A 26,066-nucleotide genomic window follows, 5' to 3' on the forward strand; every position below is an offset into this window, starting at 1 on the left:
CCTTCGATTTACATTGTTGTAATTGTTTGACTTTGTAACAAAACTTGCCTTCATTTTGTTCTTGCTATCATTATTATTATTATTATTATTATTATTATTATTATTATTATTGTTGTTGTTAAGTCAACTGTCCGAAGACAGGTCTGAACCTCACAAGTGACACCACAAAGGCATCACTTATGAGGCAACTAAGCCAAAAGATAATGGGGTAGGGTGGCCAGTTCCTTTCTCCCTCCATTGCATACATCGCTGACTAGTAACATATTACAGTAATCAGGCTTCAGATGCATACAAACAATTGTTCTTCCTCTGACACATATCGTCAAGTGAGAATACTGTCGGTTAATAGAAGTACATATTAGCCAGAATCTCAATCAGAGAATTTATTATTATTATTATTATTATTATTATTATTATTATTATTATTACTGTTCATGTTGGTATTATTTTTATATTTGCTATGTGCTGGTTATGTGGAAGAGAAGGCTTTATGGCCTGAACTCTGCCAGTAGAGATAAATCTAGTGAATGAACGAACGAAAGAACGAACGAACGAATGAATTCAATATAGGCCTGAAATTCTCAACTTGTAATAACTGCAAAGATTTTAAGTAAGTTTATGATAGGAATATAATATAATATGGTGATGACTTTCACGTGTTAATATTGAACTCAGTTTATAAATACCTAGTCGACTAGTTTCAACTTGAAAGCCATCTTCAGAACTGGTTGAACATAGCTCCATAGTCATAATTCTTCCCTTTATATCCATACAACTCAAATGGGCTGATAAGACGCCAGAAACCCAACTTTGTGTGCACACAATTCTGTGACTTTCTGTCAATGTGTCGTGTGTGGTTCCTGGGGTAGCTCAGTCGGTAGAGCATTCGTGGGCTAAGCGAAGGGTCCAGGGATCGATACCCGGCTCAGGAACAATTTTTTCCTTGAAATTATTCAAGCCTGCTTCATAGGGAGCTTCCACCTGAAAACAGATTTGCATCTGGTAGGCAGTTTAAGGTAGGCTTCACTTATCAGATAAGGTGATGATTCAGAAATGCAACGATGAGTTAGACAAAGGATAGAGAATTCGCTGTATCCGGTGAGGGAAATACCAGTACATGAATCCAGTTTACTAAATTCCTAATTAAGGAAAGAGAAACAACCAGAAAAACCTTTACCAGATTCGAGTTTGGAATTGATCTTAGTTTATGAGGAATCGATTAATCAATTTCTATAGACAAGAAATGTCACGGTCTTAAAATGCCATTGCGAGATCTTACTAGGAAAACACGTCACAGATGACTTACAACCTTACAAGAAACCCATCAGTACCTACACAGAATAATTCATAGCAAAACCTGTGCCATCATTAACATCTGTTACAGTGAATGCTAGTGTGGAATAAATAGTATTAACCTAACAGTAGCCCGGTCCACCGTTGTGGCTGAGGGGTTAGCGAGTCTACTCCTAACCCAGCGGGCCCGGGTTCGATTTCCAATCGGGAAGAGTTGCCTGGGTGAAGTTTTTCCTCACTCCTATGGATGAATATCAGGTAACTTTTTCAGGCGATTGGAACCCCACTCATCTTCGCCACTTCCTTTTCTCCCCTATCATCCTTTCATTCATCACCCCGTTACTTCTTCTGGTTTTCAGATCGCTCTACAGGCGGCCCTCTGAAGCTCCTGGCTCTCTCGACCGGCCTCCATGGATTGTATTCAAGTATTGATGGATAGCTTCTGCAACGGAACCTGGGACAGACTTTCTCGGGAGAGGGCTTCCGCCTCGGACCGTTAAGGGAGCCTTGGGAGGCTGCCGAAGCAAGAGTGGTATATGGTCTATGTTGGCTGTAGGGACCGGTCGTTAAGAGGATCAATTGGTTAGGTCGGTGCGCGTAGAGGATCGGTGGGCACGCAATTCATCCCATATAGGGAGATGTACAATAGACCTCAGGTCGTAGTGCGTGGGATTTTCCCTCCATTCCTCCTAACAAGGAAAAAAAAAACAGTAGCCTGAAGACGTCATAACGAAATGATAATTGGAGAATTAATAATCTTCTCGATCTTTTTGGAGTTAAGAGGGAGGAAGCTGCAAGAAAATGTACAAAGTTACAGAACACAGAACTGCATACAGTATATTCTTCACCTAACACAATTAGGAACATTAAATCCAGACGCTTGAGGTGGGGAGGACTTGTAGCATGTATGGGTGAATCCAGAAAGGCATATAGAATGTTAGTTGGAAAACCTGAGGGAAAAAGAACTTTAGAGAGGCCGAGACGTTGGTGGGAGGATAATATTAAATGAATTTGAGGGATGTGGATATGATGCTAGGGACAGAATTAATCTTGCTCAGGATAGGGATCGATGGCGGGCTGATGTGAGGGCGGCAAAAAGCCTTCGGGTTCTTAAAAACCATTTGTAAGTAAGTATCACATTGTTCTCAATCGTACAAATACGTGTATAATGCCTATATTTAAAAGTTCATCCATAAATTCAATCTCTAAAGGTGGGGGCGGGGCACTATTAGATTTTGAACATAGGCATATAAGGTTAAATAGGTTTGTATCGCAGAAAATTCAAGGAATTAACTCGTTTAATTAAATTCTTATTAATACTGATTTTGTCTCATAAGGTATTTTTAAAGACTGTTCATTACTTTATTTTTATTAGTAGAAATTGAGAGTAAAAAAATTTAGGTAACTCCCTGTCACAGAATTGTAAGTGAAATAGTAGCAGTAGTGTAAAAATTATAAAATCATTCGTAACATGTCGAAGAAAACAGTGACAGCGCTTCAAGATATCCTAAGAAGTCAAATAACACAGCTCAAATATGCGGAAAATGTTACTCCAGGATTGCAAAATCTAGTTTTTTTGGTTCGAACAAGTGCAATGCTCTGTCGATAAAATTTATCGATGCAATTCCAAACGCTATGCAATAAACATGGAGCGTTAATACCTTTTCCAGTTTTAACTTAAAAGTATGTCGTAAAATACTATGAAAATATTCCAGTAATTTAATCTGTCGGGCTATTAATTTATTTTTTTAGGAATTTCGTTATCCCACTGCCTTATTAATTTCCGTATTTGGGGAAGTACAAACAGGTTGAACAAGCATAAGATAAAAACTCAACATTCGCCTTCTGGATGTAATGATTTCATTGTTACCCAGTTGAAATGAAACCACTTTACCACATTATTCTACACGTTGCATGCAGCTATCTATCCATTAGTCTTGCATAACAACATTATATAGAGAGACTTACCAATAAATTAGACTGCGTATAACATGAGAGACAAGCTGTCAAGATTCGTACTTGCAAGCGGAATAGCGAATGCTATTATACAGTTTGCTGTCCTAACCTTAGGCCAGACACATATCAATATAACAAATCTGCTTTTGTCCAAATCGCTTTATCTGAAACATGTTTTCGTTGAAATGCCAGTTTTCTTCAAAATTTTGACAAATGCTTTTCGCCTCATCTGAAAGCTCATTTCTTCTAGTTTTCAAAAATATATAAGTTATGCCTAACTTTTAGCCATTACCTCATTAAGTTAATTTCTTAATTATTTCGGCCTTTATAATATGAGCGTTGTACAATTACAATTTACAAAGTGCCCCTTACAGACTGAGTATATCCTCAAGAAAAAATAGATCTGCATATGTAAACATAAGTAGTGAAATTAAGGGGTTAGGTACGCTTACAGCAGTAAAATTTGGAAAAATTCAACATTTTCTTCCTCCATTACTGTATCTTGTACAATAATGAAAATTAGTATGTGTAAAACACTGTTCGTCTGCTATACAAAAAAATTATTTTTACAATTAAAAAGAAATTATTTACATTTTTTAATTCGGTAATGAAGGGTTTCCCTCATAACTCAAAAACTACCCAACATTTTGTGGTGAAATTTTTTCTGTGTATTTATGAATGTCATATCTAAAATATGATGCAAGATTACTTCTCTACCTTTGATAGATTGTCTGATAAAAAAATTCATTTGAAAAAAATGGTCAAATATCAGTATTTATTTCTAACACAAAATAAGAAATATTATTTATTAGGGAATGTAGTTAAAAGAGCATGATATTGTAAAGATGAGGTTCAGCAATAAAATAAAAGAGAGAGAACATGAAAAAGTTAACACGTTTATGAGGTATGAGGGAAAAGCTTCATCACTGCACTGTGAACTGCCAACATTTTGAATTTTGAAAAAAAAAATATATATATATATAATTGTTTTTAAATCGTAATAGTAATATACGTTACAAGAGCGGTATGTTGACGTTTTCATGGTCAGGAAAAGATTGAAAAAGCGAAACGTAGTTGAACTTTTTTAATTTCCGAGAACATGAAAACAAATATACCGCTCGTGTATCGTACATTATTTTGTGCGAAGATCGTTTATTACATACCTGAAAGACGAATTTCTAATTAGTTGCAATGAAATCTCCATGTCGGTTTCTGTTTAATGACGGCAACTTCGGAAAACCAAAATATCTTTCTTCAACATTGTTGCTATAAAATGTTTTCTGTGTTTACTATACTCCAGCAGGCCGTGATATACGTATGTCTTCCCCCCCCCCCCCAGTCTATAAATGCGAACTCAAAACAAACGGTAAGGTTATGTAATGATTTTATTTTTCATTTTAATATTTTAACAATATTATTTATATAACACTAGCCGTACCCGTGCGCTCCGCTGCACCCGTTAGAAATAAATATAAAGTAATTACATAATTAAAATAGGACGTTTGATCCAGGGAACATTCGTGTTTGATAGAAGGATAACTCGTTTAATATGTTACTTAATTTAAATTGCATCCAAATAATTAAAATGCGATCATTTTGGTCCAGAGACACTCATTGGTGCAATGACAATTCCTTTAACCTGTTTCTTAACTTTTAGTACATGCAACCATAGTTTAATGAAGATTGACATCATTTAGATTTAATGTGTATACAGTATTTTATTTTACTTGTTATATGTTTCCATTGAATTATAACTTAATTTTAACCCTTGTTTTCTACGTATTCAATAAATGGCGCTTGGCCCACTATGGTTGTGAACCCTTCAAATAACTTAAATTATATTATATAATATTACATATTATATTATATTATATTATATTATATTATATTATATTATATTATATTATATAATATTACATATTATATTATATTATATTATATTATATTATATTATATTATATTATACTATATTATATTATATTATATTATATTATATTATATTATATTATATTATATTATATTATATTATATTATATTATATCAGAAGTTACTGTAATAACATTATAGCATTATGTCCATCTGGAGAAACTACACTTTCCAATGGTGAAATAATAATTAATTATACAAATCGGTTAACTTAGCTTCCGATATTACTTCATACAAACACAGGAACATTCTCTGTATTCTATCTTTCATAGCTTTGGATTGTTACTATCCAAGGCCCCTTATAGACGAAGTCATTTGTTTTTTAATTCATTACACGGCCTTAGATGGCAGTTATTTTAATTTTAAAACTCATTTATCTCATTAAATATCAGTCCTATCAAACTTTTTCAAGGAATAAAACTTATCGTAAATTATGTTTAAAGAAAGTTGTGTTATGTAACATTTTTCACAGAAATCAATAATAAGCGACATATTTCGATTTATTAAATTCAGGCCCCCTTATAACCCCCATTTTAAGTAATGTATTTTGAATGCCATATAGCCTAAAATCTAAGTTACGACGAACTTAATTTATATTCCAATTTTCATCGAAATCCGTTCAGCCATTATCGCGTGAAAAGGTAACAAACATACATACAGACAGACAGACAGACAGACATACAAACAAAAGTTTCAAAAAAGCGATTTTCGGTTTCAGGGTGGTTAATTATTTATGTTAGAACCAATTATTTTTGGAAAATCGAAAATTACCAGAAAAATTTCGGCTACAGATTTATTATTAGTATAGATTGAGTAGAGAATGTGACCTCCACGATCAGCAATAGAGTTTTGAATTCTTCGTGGCGTTGAGCGAATAAGATTCTGGATTTCTTCCTGAAGAATGTCGTTCCATGCTTGTTGAACTACGAGCCTCAGTTGTGTAATAGTAAGGGATAACTGTGAAGAAATGTACACTCTTTGACCCATCATGTCCAACAAATGTTCGATCGGACTTAGGTAAGAAACATAACTGATGTTACTGAGTAAAGGAATGTATCAATTTTTAACATAATTCCTGTATTGTGAATTTTATCAAGGGAGAAAAAAATATAAGTTATAGTTTGTTTTATTTACAAATGTATTCCATTCTTAGTTTCATTACCAATTCTTGAAATTAAAATAAATTCTATTCAAACATGACTGTAATGCAGCCGTGGCGAAAATGTGATCGTGCGCCGAGCCACTGTGTAACCTGCAACGTGCATAGCACCTATGGAGGGAGGCGGACACCCGAAGGGGAAGTGAAGCAACTCTCTGACTTATTAACGGATTTTCATTTTCCTTACATCAAGCACTTAAATATAATTTTATACAGTACAAGGTTACAAATTAATGTGTAGTACGTGTAACGAAGAAAGAAATTAATTAGAAAATATAAGACACATTTTCACAACCTAAATTTAACTGTCTTCAGGATGTCTCTGCGACAGAGTTTCATAATCAGGAATTATGTCACTTACTGCCAGTCGTAGTTGATCACGAAGGTATTTGTCTGTCAGTCGTGATCTAAATTTGGTTTTTGCTATTTTCGTTGTTGAAAATAATTTTTCAGAAACGCAAGTTGTAGCGAACATGGCTTCAACAGAGCAAGCGAAAGAACGAAGCTTCGGATATTTATTTTTTGGCAAAGATTTGGAAAGTTCAACATTTGTCAAGTCCTTACATTTAGCTTTCATTTAACATCACATAGTAAATCTGTAAGTTTAAATTGAAGATCTAACCGCATTATTCGTACATCTGCTAAAAAGGGTCTACGTACAGAGATGATGATGATGATGATGATGATAATAATAATAATAATAATCTTTAATGTTCAATGAGTGACATGTAGTATAATGCCGTTTTATGTTATACAACTATTTTCCTCGTAATACTTGTGAAAAAATCATACTTTTAATATTCTCACCATATTGGCAGCAAAAAAATGCGTCCTCCCATCCTACTTAAAACTTTCGTCTTTGTAGAGGTACATGGTTTCGAGAGAGACATTGCGACGATACGCCACTCGCAGGTCAGAGACAAATACAAATGCAACGGAGTATGACTCCAGTGAGTGAGAAGGAGGAGGCTGGGGGAGGTAGGAAGTAAGAGAAATGCATAGCTATCATTGCGAGCCACAATGTGCTCGCGAGTCACATTTTCGCCACAATTACTGTAATGTAACCTTAATGAGGCACCAGAGAATGCTGACGACTTTTTTTATTTTCAAAAATCCAAAATTTGTCATTTTTCCTGTTTCACTACAATAAGATTATTATTCTTCATGATGGTATTATGAATTTTAGCACGGCCGAAATGACAATAGCTTTTATTTACTAATTTTTAGAGAAATTTAAAACCATTGTGAATTTGAGCAGGCAGAAGAGCAAGAATAGGTTGGGTTTTTATTTATTATTGGGATCCACTTCGATTTCGTCAGCAATTTACAAATAATTTAAAATTACATTTCGAACAAACCTGATCTACGAATTCAGTTTGGTATTAGAAAACATTTATTTTCTATGAATTCATATCTCAGCTCATTATGGCACCATACAGCATCACAAGGCACACAGGAAAGTATTTGTTCTTTTAGTGACCAAAATACCATTATTACATTAAATACTAATCGTGCGTACATGTTTCAAGATACAACTTTATAGCTATATACAGTATTGTACTGTTATTTTATTTTATTTTATTTTTTCGTTGTTGGTAACTGTATAGCAACTATTAGATGCTTTGTGGTTGTGCTACCAGATGGAGTTACTTGGCAACAATGTGACGCTGAACTGTGTGTTCAGGTTACTGCCCAGCGACAGTCCTGATGTATTTTATATTTTTGACTAGCTAAAACCACCCGGCGTTGCACGGGTTTTCCTTCCTGCTTCTGTGTTTATTTAAACTGCTTATTACATTTTCGGAAATCTCGGAAACCTAACTATAGACGACCAAGACGAATTGCCTTTACTAAGCTAAGATTGATTCTTTACTTAACGTCACTTACATGAATTGATGAACTCCTTAGCGAAATGCTTGCCAGCGTTAACTCAATTTAAAACAGTTGTAAATCAGACACCGAAAAGAAAAGATGTCATCATGTGCCTGACGTTCAAGGTTTTTTTATTTATATATTTGTTTTTATTTATTTATTCTTACGTAGTTAAGACCATTAGGCCTTCTGTTCCATACCGCCAGAAATACAAATAAAATAATAGAAAAATCGAACTATGAACAAAGTAAAACCCAACAATAATATGATTCCTTTTCCTCTTTCTGATCAGTTTCAGCATCGAATCAATATGTACATATATAATTTAATTTATATTGGAAGATTTTTTACCTCTTGACCGCTGTACACCCACTTATATCATACTCAGTTTTTTTTTAAATATGACTTGGAAAATTATATCTCACAAATTCAGAACATATTATATTAATTCTTATTTTATACACAGAATACAGATACAATATGAACTTGCAATAAGTCATTTTTTTTACATAAAGACTAATATTCTGAGAGACGTATAGGCTTGACGGTATTTTAGAAATTAAGAGATTGTTATTTCCACAACCCATAACATACTACATTTGCAACGTGATTATACAGATAAAATTTCGCAGTAACATATTTTCGGACGTGAACAACAATATTTTGAGAGACGTATATTTTAGAATTAATACAATGCTATTGTCAGTCGGCTTATGTACATTCACATACTACGTACATTAGCAACATGACAGAACTATCATTGAATTGCTTTTTGATATGTGTAAAATCTTTTCCAAAACCCCCCACTCCTTTGTACAAAATATAGTCGAGGATGTGAAAAACACGCAGTTTTTAAGTAAATGTCTGCAACTTTGAGGTACTGTCCTAGAGCTTCATTTTAATATGGTCATTACAAATGCTAGTCGCACTGAATTGCAAATGCATTAAATAGAATGGGTATCATAGCAATACGTGAGATAAAAACATCTTATCCTTTCGTTTTTCCAGTTAATATTGCGACTTTATTACGTTTCGCATGGATTCTTCACACCAATTCATGTTGGTGCATAATTTTTTTTAATATTTCGCAGTAGTACGTCTGGTTATTCAATATTAAGTAAATTATGTGGTAGCAATCCTTGTAGTTTGAAAGAATTCTAGAATTCAGTTGGATAAAACAGCCTGCTCACTATCTACAACTGCATCGAGAAATTCATAATACGGTCATGGACTGCGTAAAGATATTTATTGTACGAATTATCTAGTTTTAGCCTTCATGATGTTTACCAACAATGTTATTCTGTTATAATTTCCATGGCCTTGTGAAAGTCGATGTTGAATACAAAAGACAATAATAAAAAACAATTGACTATAGAAGATAGCATTTTGATATTACATGACTGGTCGTATTTATTTCTATTTTTTATATTTTAATTAATTTAACGTCCATGTGTACAATTTTAATATAGCCTATGTTTTTCTCCTGGTTATGAAGGTTAAATGTGCAAACTTTGGCACATATCGGTCAAAGCGTGTAGATTTATATAGAGAACATACACACCCACATTCACTTTTACCATATATATTAAGATATCAGCATAATTGTATGGTAACTTTGTTTGAGACAGCATAAATAAAATACTACGGGTATATTATTTATGTAGTAAAACTCCCTTTATGGCGGGTTAAAATAAAATAACGTATCTAAAATAATGTAAATAAATTATCAAAAAAAAAAAAAGAGGAGTTGAGCTCAGGTTCGAACCTGTGACCCCTTACACTATAATCACTCATCTTACCACTACGCTACAGAAAGCTATGTATTGAATTGCTTGAATTTAAGTTTTATTAATGTTTTACATTTGCTGTCTATTATGTTTGAATTTGAATTTATAAAAACTAAACAAATATGTGTTTTATGTCATTTTGTATTGTATATTATTGCCCATGATACATTCAATCAAGAGATCGTACCTCATTTACGCAGTTTTAATTTAATTTTATTTCATTTTATATTCCAATAACAATATGGCAGCTTTTACAACGGAAGAAGACGTGACTGGATGACGTCAATAAAAAAACAACTGATTGTAGAAGAGGCCATTTAATATCATAAAGACATTTTTACGTTCTAATTTTTATTGTTTTCAATAATTTAACGTCCATCTGTCCAATTTTAATGTAGCCTATGTTCTTCTCTGGGTTATGAAGATTAAATGTGCAAACTTTGGCAAATATCGGTCGAAGCGTGTAGATTTGTATTGAGTACATACATACATACATACATAGGCCTACATACATACATACATACATACATAGGCCTACATACATACATACATACATACATACATACATACATACATACATACATACATACATACATAGCCACATTGACTTTTATATATAAGATATTGCAGTAATAACATCGGCATCTGGAATCTTGTTGATTTTTTCACGGCTTCCTTAATGTTACTTGTATCAGGAATGCAGTAAGTTTCGTGGCGTAGTAGACTTTACTTAATTTTTGCAAATATTTAAAAACAATAATTAACATTGCAATTTAGGTGAAATTGCAGTGGTAAGTTTCCAATTTATAATTATTACTATGTGAAACATCTCTAAAAATAATATGTTAAAAGCCTAAAGCAGTAAAATGAATGTCGCGCTTAAGCGGTAAGAAGAAGGAAATTGTTATGTGTGTTACGTTGGGAATACTGAATGTGGTATTTCACACTTACCGCGTATTGGGTCTGTGCGGAAAACAAGCAAATACGCACGATATCGCACAAAAATACTTTTTTTCATATAGCAGAAGGACAGTATTTTACACATACCAATTTTCATTTTATTGTACAAGATACAGTAATGAAGGAAAAAAATGTTGAATAATTCCAAAAACTTTACTGCTGTAAGCTGGATCTAACCCCTTAAAGAAAAAAAAAAACAAATAAAAGGCATGAAAAAATTACAATTGCTATTAATGTGGTAATATGTGATTAGTCAGCATTTTACGGATGGAGAGACGGAAGGATGAAAGGATGGACGGATGGACGAACGAAGGAACGAATGAATAAAAGAATGAATGAATAAATAAGATAAAAAGTTAATAAGTAATGAAGTAAGTAAATAAATAAGCAAGTAAGTAAATAAAAAATAATTAAATGAATGAATGAAGGAAGGAAGAAATAAACGATCAAAGAACTGAAGAAATGAATAAATAACCGAACACAACAAATAAACACAGAAATAAACAAACAAGTAACTAAGTAAATATATATATATAAATGTATAAATATATAAATAAATACATAAATGAATAAATAAATACCTAAGTAAATGAATGAATGAATGAATGAATGAATGAATGAAAAATTAAAGAAGTAAATAAATCTATACTAATAATAAATCTGTAGCCGAAATTTTTCTGGTAATTTTCGATTTTCCAAAAATAATGGGTCATAACATATATAATCAACCACCCTGAAACCGAAAATCGCATTTGTGAAATTTTTGTTTGTATGTCTGTCTGTAAGTTTGTTACCTTTTCACGCGATAATGGCTGAACTGATTTATATGAAAATTGGAATATAAATTAAGTTCGTTGTAACTTAGATTTTAGGCTATATGGCATTCAAAATACTTTATTTAAAAGGAGGGTTATAAGGGGGCCTGAATTAAATAAATCGAAATATCTCGCTTAGTATTGATTTTTGTGAAAAATGTTACATAACAAATGGTTCTTTAAAAATGATTTCCGATAAGTTTTATTCTTTACAAAATTTTGATAGGACTGATATTTAATGAGATAAATGAGTTTTAGAATTAAAATAACGCCATCTAAGATGGTGCAATGAATTAAGAACAAATGACTTCGTCTATAAGGGGCCTTGAACAACAACAATCGAAACAGGGGCCTTGGACATCAAAAATCGAAAGCTATTAAACATAGCCTACAGAGAATGTTTCTGCATTTGTATGAAGTAATATCAGAAGCTAAATTAACTGATTTGTATAATTAATTATTATTATTTCACCATTGGAAAGTGTAGTTTCTCTAGATGGACATAATACTATAATGTTATTACAGTAACGTCTGAGTAAATCGAGGACAGGTAAGATTAAAATAGCTTCTTATGCACAGAAAATTTGATAGGCTATTTTGTACATTCGTTTTCTGCATTTCTTAAAATAATATTTATGTACACTCATTTTAATCTCAGAGAATTAACGAACAACGATAGTGTTAGTATGCAGTAGTAGTACGTTAGCTTAGCAATCCATTATTTTATAATTCAAATTTTAACTATGCTCAATTGAATCGTGTTAAAATACATAAAATATATATGCAATAAATGCAATGCAAAAAAATTGGGTAATGAGCGAAGCAGATTATCTTGCGCTGTTGTAAAAGTTGTTCCCTGGATCACATGTCCTATTTTAATTATGTAATTACTTTATATTTATTTCTAACAGGTACAGCGGAGCGCACGTGTACGGCTAGTAAGCAAATAAGTAAATAAGTAAGTAAATAACTAAGTGAATGAAAGAAGGAATGAACAATCAAAGAACTAATGAAATAAATATACAAGCAAACAAAATAAAAAGCACACAAATAAACATACAAATGAATAAATAAATACCTGATTATGTGAATTAATTAATTAATGAGTGAACGAACTATCGAATGATTGAATAAAATTATAACGTAAAAGGAGCTACTTGACATATGAAGTAATAGGGAAAAAATGGGCTACAGATGGAGATTCAAACCTGAGTTCTCGCGAATACCGCTCTACAATCTATGACGTTAAAGAAAGAATTAATACCAACATTACAGAAAAAATATTTTCTTTGTAGAACCTAACTTAACGTAAGATAGCGCTGAAGATGGTTGTTATATGTCTTCTATATTTTCACAATTCTTTCAAGAAAAATCTCACTGTATTAAGTTCATAAAGAATCCTAGTTCAGATTATTACATCATTTCAAAATAATATTATAGCTTTGTATTCTCACAAAGCTACCTGTTCCAGTGTTCAGAATTATCATTCTATAGTCTCTTCAGCTGAAATTGACGGTGTTAAGGTTACTTCATGGTAGGCTCTTCTGTATTTCCTCACCTTAATTTTCCGTTACTGTGTCTGATTTTTATTCTGGAATCCATTTTAAATTTCTGCTGTCGTGATTGGATCTGATTATCAGTTAAGACAGATGCCACTGCTGAGAGCAAAATATCGACGTTAGAAGGTAATTACATTGCTTTCTACTGGTGAAGCATAGCATTATGTCAGGCTTACGGAAGGCGTGGTGAAAATTTATAATCATTATGTCAATCAAGAAGTACTCTATAATTACAGCAGCAGGGGACAGAACAGGTGTTAGCTCTGTGAGACGGAGACCTGGTTAAGCGCAAGAATTTTACAGGAAGCGGCGTTAGATGGCTGCCGTATTCTTTTCCATGCTTAGTTATATAGAAATAGAAGACTTTTTACTTTCTTCACATAATATACGAATATAATAATAATAAAACATATTAGAGGTTAGCCTGGTGTACGTATGGATTAAAACAACGCTTTTGTGCAGTACGGAGGTTACAGTCGTCGTTTCGAATCTCGTTCAGGATATCAATGTTTGTTTGAAGTAAATATATCTCAGATTGTTTAAGGTAGAGAGTTGAGACGTGTGCAAATTATTAGTCCATGTTGAATCTTTCGTACACTACTTTTAACACTTGAATATAAATACACCCTAATCAAATTCTCAACATACAGATCAATTTCAGAACACACACACTATTTGACACAATTCTTCATCACACGAACGCACCCATACAACAGGCAGCGAAGTTGAGATAGCGCCAAGATCTAGTAGGCTCTGAGGATGGTGTCAAGTAGCACCGAAACAGCTGTAAGCCGCACATGCTTGCATAATTAACACGAGTAAGATCGCCATTTAATCAATTATTCAAATTATTAGACTCACCACCATATTTTTTACATTTTCATAATATCATGAATTACTCGCCACAAAATAGTTCTGTAGGACTGTATGACTAAAGTTCTAGATACCCGAATTTTTCCACAAATGAGGGACTGGTTCTCTGATGGTGAATGTTTCTTCGTGTAGGATGGAGCACCCTGTTACAGATCAGTAATTAATTTTCCGGCTGAAAATAATGTAGACATCCTTCTCTAGCCAAGTAATAGCCCAGACGCAAATTCAATTGAAAATCTTAGGTATATCGTAAAGAGAACACTATAAACAACGACGATTACCACTAAGGTGGACCTCATTGAAGCACTTATCTAAATATGACACAGGGATGAAAACATCAAGAAACAATATGAAAATCTCATGAACAGCATGTCAAACCGCATACAATTGATGATAAAGAACGAAGGGTTTCATACTAAATATTAATTGTTACAAACAGTGTGTAATAAGTGAGTTTTGTAGAATAAATGTTACTTGAATCATATACTGTATATTATTGTTTGAGTCTAATAATTTTCACACGCCTGTAGGTGTTGTGCTAACCCTAAATTGAGTCCCGCTATGTGTCTGCTACTGTATTATGTTATTATTGCGTAAAATGGCATAAACATCAAACTGCAGGAAAGTGAGATTCTGAAGAAGAAACGCATTATAGGGAAGTTGAACGTTTATTCTGACCTCTCCTAGATCACGGTGACTACGTAAAAAGTACTTTTCATTTATGGTAAATTAAAAGGAATATGCTTGTTTTTATCCCTCCTATCATCTCAAAAAGTTTGCCGAGATATGTTTTTTTTATGGGATAAAGTGAAATTCACCATCATCACTCATGTATTCTATCTGTAACAACTACACTTGATCTCTCTTACATTTTGCTGGTCTTCTATTTTTCTCCTCTTACTTTTCTTTGTATTGTTAGTTCCAAACCTGTATGGAAGTCTGGGATTGTCCATCCTTTTTAAATGTTATTTCTAAATTTTTCTGCAATTGTTAAATTTATTTATTTATTTATTTAATTTATTTATTTATTTAATTTTATTTATTTATTTAATTAATTAATTTAATTTATTAATTTATTTAATTTAATTTATTTATTTATTTATTTTATTTTATTTACTTAATTTATTTTATTATTTAATTAATTGTTTAATTAATTAATTTATTTATTCATTCATTCATTCATTCATTCATTTATTTATTTATTTATTTAATCTGACAGGATTAAGACCATAAGGCCTTCACTTCCATCGTACCAGATAGCACATAAATACAAAAAGAAATACTGACGCTGATGAAAATAATGTCATTAATTTAAAAAAAATTCTAATTGTAAAAGGGTTATATTTATTTCTTTTGTAGTCTAGTTTTGTATAACTTGGAACATATCTGAGGAATTTCACTTCATTTGCTTACAACCTTGATTTATCTTTCTCTTTAGAGATACAAGTTTCACTGCCATTTAAGACGCAAGAGACCGATATAACCATATAACATTCTAACATTGTATCTTTTCTCACTTTATAACTGCAGTTTTTTGACTGTACATTTATGTAATTAATTTTTTTTTTTTAATTTTTATCGTTGATCAAAGCTTTCTAAATATGTCACTGTGGTGCCAAAGAATTTCAACTTATTATCTTGTTCTATTGTTTTGTTTTAATTTAGATCGTATTGCATTTTTGTCGTGAATTACCACACTTTTACTTTTTTCGGCCGATATTTTCAAATTAAATTGACTGGATTGTTTACATAATTCACATAACCCTTTCTGTAAGTTATCTTCGTTTTTTGAAATTATCACCTGATCTTCAGCAAAGAGTATTATCATCACTACAATTCCTCTTATTTAATTGATTTGTATAATATTTTAATTTACTTCTCCATTGCCTAATAATTTCATCAGTAAAGATATTGAATAGGAGTGGAGATATACTAAAATATGTCGAACATCTAAAAGTAAAACAAAAAATGTAGTCAGTACTAACAATGAGCTCACAAGCTGTTTCTGAAACTATCGTAGATTCCTTCAAGATGTAGTACAAACAAGCTTCATGATATTTCATATCATTTGTGAGGCTACTGAAATTCTTGAGGTCCAGAGAATGTAGAGAGTCACCTCCTCTCCTCCACACAAAAGACCAGTGCGTAAAGTAAGATGGATGGAGGGAAGACGTAAACCTCGGACAGGAACATTACATTCATGAGAAATACCCGCCTGGACATGAGGTTAACAAGTTTCCTCGCCTCCCAACAACCAATCGATCATCTTTAAATTTACCTTTGCTTTTATGTATGTAAAACGCTAGAGAAATCAGCTTCTATTTCTGTTCTTACGCTTAACATAAACACCTACAAATCAGTTCCAACATTCAAGGGAAAAGTGATGTAACTCCACTAAGTAAAAATACGACTAGAACTAGTAGGCCTAAAGATGATACGAACATTTTCTTTATCCCATATTAATATACTTATATTTTCATTCACATAACGATGATCATATCTCGAGTTAATATTGTCATCTCTCCGAGACAAGAGAAAGTTGTGATTATATTCAAGAACTTATTTAATATTTTTGCTAATTTTCTCTTACGTTACAATATACAGGGTTATTCAGTGACATTTAACAACAAGATGTTAAATATAACATGTTGAACTTAACATGTATATGGACATTTCAAGTCTCAATTGACTTAACATGTTGACTGAGCATGTTGAAGTTAACACTTTTGACATGTTGGCGTGTATTCCAGCAGAAATGGAAAACATGACAAGTCAATTCATTTGCTCGTGCGGCGTCGGTACAATTCGGCAAAGTTCGTAAAGTTTCCATAGCAACAACTAACTTCCGATTTTGTGGCGCGTATCTTGATCATTTTTATACTATCGTTGATCTTTGGTGTTGGCTGTAAGTTGTTCGAAGTAATGGAGTGGATGAAAGAAAATACGTTAAAATAAAATTAATGCACTGATGGAAAGGTCTTGTTTGTGGGATGTGTCTGCAAAAGAATACAGGGACAAAACAAAGAAGGCCGACTGTTTTAGAGAATTGGAATTATTATTTAACTATTCTCGAGAATACAAAAAAGAGTTTTCGCACTCTCGTCGTAAGCTAAATGTTAATGCTATGTTGACATCAGTAATGGTCATATTTAGTGATGTATGTTAACGTTCGTAAAACTTCAGAAAGAATAATTATACGATATTACCCGCTCTTTTAACATCTATCATGTCGTAGGTCCTATGATAATCAATCGCGCTGTAATTTTTAAAATTGAGATGAAATGACTGCTCTTAAATTGTGCCTTTCTTTGATGTAACAGTAAGTATTTTTGCAGCACTATATTAAAATCGTATTCTGACATTCTCAGCAAGTTTTGAATCCAAATCGATCTTCAATTTTTAAGCTTGTTTAGGATGTTTTCAGCATTGTGTCTTTTACTAAGATATTGCCGCACCCACATTCTCATTTTCTTCCTTTTCAAGGCCTTGTAATAAGCAATAGAGGCAATTACAAACGCCAAATCATCATCTGAGTCCATTGTCCAAGGTTTGAAAATAAGACACTATCTACATTAAAATCTCATAGACTGTTTATGGTGGATTACGCAAAAAAAAAAAAAATCAAGTTTAACATGTTTAACAGTGTGGACAAAGTGTTAAATGAAATTAGCATTAACATCTTCAATCAACATGTTGGGATATCAACAGTAAACAATTTAACATTTAATATGTTGTTTTTAAATGTTTAGTAGTGGAGACGAGCCTTTAGGGATGATAGAGGAGACAATTACGAATAACTTTCAAATAGGAACCTATTTTCGGAAACGTTCTGTTTGGTAATTACAAACTTATATAATGTGGCACCCGTCTGGAGCGTTCTGGAAGATCCTGGTTGCCTCGGGAGTGTGCTCGCGCATCCAGCACGGCACGGAGCGGAGAGAGCAGGGGAAGCGAAACTCGGGCTTCGGCAGGCGCTGGGCGCGGCGCGGAGCAAGAGGAAAGAACTGTGGTCCCGGCGCGGAGCGGAGGGGACGGAAGTAAGGAAGCATCTGGAGGCCGATTGTTGTGGGTTCCAGAGGCTTCGTGACGCAGAACATTCTAGACAATCGTGGTAAATAAATAACACCGTCAGTTGGCGACGATAGTGAGTGAGTCAGCTGCGAGAGAGTGAGTTAGCCTTCAAGTCTTGGACAGCAGCGAGCAATGTGGTCCTGAGTTCGATGTGCAGTGAACTTGAGCGAGTCTTCGGAAGTCAGTCTACACGTGAGTCTTCGAGCGAGTAAGGAAGCTAGACTTCGAGACCGGGGTTCGACGTGAGGAAGACCGCGACTGGGAAGATCGGAGTTCGACGTGTCGTGGACCGTAGCCGGAAGACCGGGGTTCGATGTGCAGTGAACTTGATTCTGTAACTGTGGCAGTATCCAGGCGAGTGCGACGTATCCGGCGGCTTGAGTTCGATGTGTAGTGAACTGTATCTGGAAGGCTTGCGTTCGACGTACAGTAAACTTGAGTGAGTGAGCTAGAAGAATTAGCCAAGGCGAACGAACTGAGAACTGGCAGTTTTGTTCTGCACATAGTGCTTTGTGAACATTAGCTGAAATTAGGAGTATATTGTTGTTCTTCTCAATAATACACGTGTATTGTCATTGTCGCTATGTGGAGTGCAATAATGACTACTGTGTTGTTGTGTTGAGTGGAATACACATTGTTGACGGGTGTGTGGTTAAAGGTAGAAATAAAAGTCACATTGTTGTATAAAAGTTACAATATGTTTGTCAGTGTAACCAGCCATAATCGAACTCAAGGCCATCCTTTTGAAGTTTTGTTGCATACGGCCGTTCCTGCAAACATTGGTGATTTCTTATAAACATGGTATGTGCTAGTTAGTATCGTGGCATTGTAAATTCTATTTTGACTGTTTAAATCTTGCAACTTTTCACGGAACTTCCTGATTTGCATTTGATTTATGGAAGAGCAAAAGGCATTGTAAGGAAATTTGCAAGGTTTAATCAGTCAAAATAGGCTATCATTTACGATGCCAAGCAGATTATATCAAGTGTATGAGAAATCAACGTTTGCAGGGACAGGTACATGTAATTTAATTCCATCTAGTAGTGATACTAATGTAGCTTTATGCATCTCTTGTTAACTGTGACCACCGGATTAGCCTCTGAGCACGGCATGTATAAACACAAAATATCTGGCTGTATTTAATTCAATTAAGATATTCCTTAAGTTTGCTGACGTGTATGTTTCTATCTGTCAGTAATCATACTTTGTGGGACTATCAGAATATATAAAGTGGAAGAGACATAGCTACATTAAAATTAAAAGTGAATAACTATGCGTAAAATTTCGTATAAATTTTGTCTCCGATTTAAAGTTAGCCGAACGTAATTTTGCAAGAAATTTTAAGAGCTATTATGAGATAACCGAAGCAGTATATAGTAAGAAATCAATTCCAATAAATGCTGATGTACGCAATAATTAAGACACAGGTTTGACTCTGTATAGCAATTTAGATAGTCACTTTGGAACCAGTCTATGGCATGAAAGTTTTTTTTTTTTTTCTTTTTCGTTCTGATTCTCTACATTACCTTCGGTTTAGCTGAGGTGTCGACTCGTTCCCATAGTATAGAATTTTTTACTGTGCGTAAATCTAATGTATGCCGATAGTAAGGACATAGAGAATGCACTTGCTGGGGATGAAAAAGCACATCAAAAAGATCAATTAATACTAAGGAACCATACATTTATCACAATTAATAAAACTACAAGTATATTTTAATTTTAACATATGAACTTAATCGCTATTATCAGAAATTAATAACCACACTTAGTATTTTAACGTTACATTCGTGAACACGGAAACCGGGGTAGCATATGTGGAACAATAATATTCCATTCTTCACCATAATCTCGAGAAGAGGGGTGTTCATATTCATAAAGGGAAGAGTTACAGCAGTAGGAAGAGTTACAGCAGTACGGCTGGGTGAATAGATTGTAGAGAAACAGCAACGCGGCAACCCGGATCTCGGCCGAGCCGCTTACAGATTCCCGTTACGCAGACTACTTTCTATCGGTGATATTGCGAGCATCATTGGTAATTAGACACAACACAAACTACAATTAATGTAAAATGTTAGGAAATACAAGCAGTCAAATCATCATTTACTCATCGAAATTAAGAAAGGAGAGTTTGAAACTATCTCCCTTCTTGTTCCAAATATTTGTCACATTCGTTTAAGGAATTATCCATCACTTGTTACAGTTCCTATGCAGAAGTATAAAATGCTTTTCAGGATGCAATTTTTCAATTATTCCAGGGAATATGAGTTATTTTCGTACACATTTTCTTTTAGAACTTCCCAGAGATGACAGGCCCATTCGCTCTCTCTCTCGCTCTCTCTTCCCAACAGGATTCTGTGGACAGCACGTATGTCGTACAGCTGACTATTCTATGGACGAACTTCACAGAGTTTTCGAAGACAGAATTATTAGTAAAAATGTGTGGCTTCCTTGATTCCCCGACCTAAATCCTTGTGACTTCTATATTCGAGGGATATTTTAATTCTCTATGTTCCAGTAACTTTGTTTAACTCACTGACCTTCTCATGCAATAGGCCACCTGCAAATAGAAGTGTTCTGTATTTTATTTAGTATCTTCAAGTTCATTTTTAAATTTCTCAGTTACATCTGCACGACTTCGTCGATTTAAAACAAAAGGGCTTCTTTCTTTTACCTCCTGATACCTTTTATTCGCCATATTCCCAATTATATTATGATCTTTAGCACAATGTTAAAATAGAGATGTGGTACAGTTCTAATATGCGTTCGTAGGAATTCTTTAACCCTTAAAACCTGTCATAATATATACAATATCTTCCCAAATTAAAAAATGCACGAAACGCAGGAAAAGGACATATTATCAACTGAAACAAAATATCCTCAACTTTTATACCATGTACACATCAGTAATCTATGAATGTTATACGAGTGAAAGTTATGAAAACAGTGATATGATAACTTACTTTGGGATATAGGCTATTCATCTCCATTCGAAGCCAGATGAAACATGCTCGGGAAACAGTTGTCATCTTCGTTACCCAAAAAGAAAACCTGTAACAAGAGTTTATAATAACAATACATTACGAACCTAGGTCTATATTTGACAGCACATGTAAGATTAATGTCTTCCACCGAGCTCAAATCACAGCGTCTTCGATTATACATATACCCAGCGACCTCTGGTACGATTCTCGACAGAGAAATTGGTATATAGCTCCTTCTTGCAAAACTTGAGTTCTTACGTGCTTCTTGTTTGGTACTGTCCTGTGACGTTCAAGCGATGTCCTCACGCCACGCAGACGACATGATCTGAGTACCATTGTTTATACAATTACTATCAAGTGTTATTTCAGAAATCGCCACAAGAATGAGAACTAAACTCTCTAAAGGAATCAATTCTTGGACAAAATAATTTTTACTATCATTACCATTAAGCCTATTTTACCGTCACTATCAACGCTAAAAAATAAGTAAACTCGGTAGCTGAAAACGTTGTTGCATGAAATAAGATAATGCAGGGGCGTGGGTTAAAATCACGATAGATCCACATTGAATTTATAACATGTGTTGGGCAAGCCCGTGATCAAGGCAACAGAGGGATTTCTTCCTGTATACTTCGGTTCCCTTGCGACATACCATTATCATCATCATCATCATCATCATCTCACAATCAAATACGGGTGTAATATAGACCCACCGCCTGTGATGCACTCTGAATAATCTCTGACGAACTAAGTACTTTACGCTTTTCGATACTACCGACATCTATTGAGCCACACTCGTGAAGTAGGAGCAAATAACGGAAAGTTATGGGCCTGCAATTTCAAAAAAAGAAATATTTATGACAATATTTAACATTGCATGAAAGACACACACGTGGAATCCAGATCTATGCAAGCCATGTATGTGTGTTGTTAATGTGATATACAGGGTGTATAAATACTCGACGGCAAAACTTCAGGAATGGATTCCTCATATAGAGAGAAGGAAAAAATGTATTACAACATTGTTAAAAAAAAGTGCATAATTACAGTTATCAGATATCAGTTGGTGTGTTCTGTTCAAGTGACCTCCTCCTGCCTGAATATGTCCTTCGCTCTTCTTCGCACTGAGTGCCGAACACGATAAAAAAAATGGCCGGTGTAGTGCGCACTGTCTGATAGGCTGCCACAACGGAGAGTTTATCACGCACTGCAGTTGAATGCACTAAAGACTTCAAGTGTCAAGTCCAGGGAGTTTAAATCAGGAGAGCGTAGTGGCTAAGCAATCACTTCTACCACCCCAACGCCCAGGATAATGTGCATTAAGGTGCCTGCGGACAGAAAGACTGAAATGTGCTCAGAGGTATTCAGATTAACATCAATTTAATTCACAACATGATTACTCATGTAACAATTGTAACCAGAATCTCAGATTTTAGTCCTGCGATCAAGGCATGTCGACATGCACTAACATTAATAAAAGTTCAGATAATTCTGTAATTATGCATTTTCGAACCTACGTTGTAATACACTTTTTTTTCCTTCTCTCTACATGAGGAATCCATTCCTGAAGTTTTGTCGTCAATTTTTGATACACCATGTATTGTATTGTCTTAGATGAAGTCCGCGACATGAAATCAGTACGGTACTGGGCCTCCCCACAACATGTAAGCTACAACTCAAAGACATCAAATTCATAATGAACAAACATCCACGTCTTAGGCGAAACTCAACCTATAGCCATGGAATGCATCTTTAAACTGTACGTCAGTAAGACCTGTTCATAAGCTATGAAAAAGAGAGATTCAACCACATTACTGTCGAATTCACTTTTGAGATTACTGTTTGATAAGATTTTTTCCAGTGATACAGATGGCTTCTAAATTCTTTTAGAAGAAAATGCCAATCTTTAGTATTTCTTTCTCACATTGTCACTCTAAATCTCGTGCAACACTCAAAAGGTTTAGGTGCACGTTATCCAGTATGGAATGCTAATCGCCGGCTCATAAATTAACAATAATTAAGAAGTTTATTTTGTAACTCAGTAAGAATAGTCTTCAATCCCCTACTATCACTTCACCTAGAAGTGGTATAAGACTCAAAGCTTTATGCTAGAAGGCCAAAAATAACTTCGTTGGTTAAACAAAAGAAAATTCGAACAAAGCAGAACTCCTTAGTTATTTTATCAGCATGGTGCAAGGTAACCGTTAAGACACCACACAACAAACACAAATTAAGAAATATATACACCGAGTCTCTTTCGAAGATAAATCTCTATTCTTCTGCAGGAAATCAAACACGCGTCTGTGGAAAACGCTACCAATTTAGTTAGCTCTGACTAATTCATAATATTTCCATAAATAAATACTTATATTGATATTATTTTGACTGTTAAATTCACACCGCATCGCCGGATTATCACCGCGAAGTAAACAGAGTCAGGTCCAATTTGTTCCAAGTCTATAAATTGTAACGTATTTCATTCTTCCTCTACAGGTCCCTATGTACCAGGAAATGCATATAAACATGATTAAGTACTTTCTTATTCTTGTACACATATTTTTATAAAAGAAAATCCAATGGTAAATTCAAAGACACAGCAATAAAACATAGCATCAAGTATGATATATGTGTGGAAAGGATTAGAGATTTCAATGAAGGTGTAAGAAGTGAACTCCTCAGAGCAGGCTGTACAACTGTTACGGTGAATCACAATGCACATAAAACGAGCAGACCCACAGACAATACAACGTTACTATACATGGAATCCTTGGCTTTTAAAGTATGAAGCTGACGTCTCGATCAGTGTATAGTGCAGAAAAAGGCGGTTTATCACGATTTCACAACATGGACCGACGCACACTGGATAGAACATGTTATGTGTCAAGGTAGAACTTCTATACAATGATGCAATTCCAACTCCTTTAAAAGTTGTTATAATGCCTATCATTTTGCTTAATACTATTTCGTCATTTTTACCTATATTAAAGTATAGTAGTTAAATCTTTGAACATCATTGTTATGTTTCTGGAGACTATGGTGTCGGTCTAACCCTAGGGATTGTCTTAGCTAGTTGCTCCGTACATCGCCGTAGGAAATACAGGAAATTAAGATCTTTTTACGACGTGTGACACACAAAAAAAAATTGTCGAATTTGGAAAACAATAATATTTTGAAATGACAAATATAATGCCATAACAAAGACACGAAGGACTGCTATAAGTACTACGACCAATACAACAAGGACCACGATAAGGATGACGACACAAATCACGATAAGAACCGCTATAAGGATCGCAATATGAACTACGACAACTATGATAAGGACAATGACAAGGCTCACGACGTAGATCGTTATCATCATTTTAATATCCTCTTTTACTACATAATATATAGGCCCTAAATGAAATTTATATTAAAATCTCCTGTTACTTGGGTATCCCCTCTTTTACTACATAATATATAGGCCCTAAATGAAGTTTATATTAAAATCTCCTGTTACTTGGCTATCCCCTGAACTAACCTAACCTAACCTTGTCACATTCCTCGATCTCATGTCACTTATTTATCCAGTCATCAAATCCTCTCTAACCTTGTCACATTCCACAACCTCTTGTCATTTAGCTATCCCCTCATCTAAGCCACGTAATCTGCACGCGATATTTACGCAAATACACTCCAGGGGAGAGTGAAACATAGTCGAACACAAGATTCTTTGTTAATAAGAAAAATAACAGCATCTAATGCTAACATCAATATATTTTAAAATATTGATAAGGAACAACGTAATTCTAATGACAGTAGCCTATATTGCAAGATACTTTTAAAGAACAACATAATCCTAACGAGAGTATATTTCACAATATTAATAAGCATCACCACTGTCCGTGTGTCTAATTTAGACTAATATAGCTATGTATTTGCTCATCAAACCCTACCTAACCTTGTCGCTAACAGTGGTGCTATCTCTCAGTAATATTCAGAATGAAGGAGGTAAAGAGAGAGAAAAAAACAAATTTCTCCTTCTACTGACGCCACAGACCAACGTCATGCCCTTATGTTGGCGATAATGTGTATTTAGTTCCATTTGGTCGTAACCGTAACGGTACGGTTGAAAGCTACTGCAGCTAATTCTCCAGTTTAGCGAAAAAGTTGAAATTTATCGACTGGTATTATTTATGAATTACAGTACTTTCGCCAACATACAAGATTCATATTTACATGGACAAACAAATCTAACAGAATCGATACCGTTCCCTCAACATTTTACTTTCTGAACCTACTACTATTCTTCCGAGCAGAAAATGTTTAAATGATTTGACTGAGGAAGTGTTTCCACTAATCTTTTCGAAGAATATTCCAGTTTAATGCAAGGAAACTAGCACTTAATGTTCACAAAAACCAGTAGAATTAAATTTAGTATAAATGATAGTGCTCAGTTTTCCTACAATGTTAGATTACATGGAACTGATCTCAAATAATCTACATGCACAACCTTGGTTTAGACAATCACTTTAACTGGAAACTACACATAGCATATAATATTACTTTTAAATTGAACTCCGAATGTCATGCATTAAGAACATTATCTTCTATTGGCGAGTCATTCGTTTGTTCATTTATTCATTCATTCATCCATTCATCTACTAATAGTGTTTTTCCCAATGGCAGGTCTTTCACTGCAAACTCAGCATTCTTCAATATTTCCTTTTTCTACTTCTTCTTCTTCTTCTTCTTCTTCTTCTTTGTTTAGTACACTCTTTTAATACTTGTTAACTCACTGATTAACAATAATTTATTTACTGTGTTAATCCATG

General features: G+C 34.1%; 1 protein-coding gene across 1 annotated transcript in view; it reads right to left on the reverse strand.

The window, feature by feature from the left end:
- The window catches only part of Wnt2 (Wnt oncogene analog 2), a 662,858-nt gene extending 641,543 nt beyond the window's left edge, over positions 1-21,315 (reverse strand). The window contains exon 1 of the mRNA XM_069826005.1: positions 21,232-21,315. The gene's annotated coding sequence lies outside the window, so the exon portion shown is untranslated. The remainder of the gene's footprint in view (positions 1-21,231) is intronic.
- Positions 21,316-26,066: the final 4,751 nt, after the last annotated feature.

Source organism: Periplaneta americana, chromosome 5, assembly GCF_040183065.1.
Source record: "Periplaneta americana isolate PAMFEO1 chromosome 5, P.americana_PAMFEO1_priV1, whole genome shotgun sequence".
Classification (NCBI taxonomy): domain Eukaryota; kingdom Metazoa; phylum Arthropoda; class Insecta; order Blattodea; family Blattidae; genus Periplaneta; species Periplaneta americana.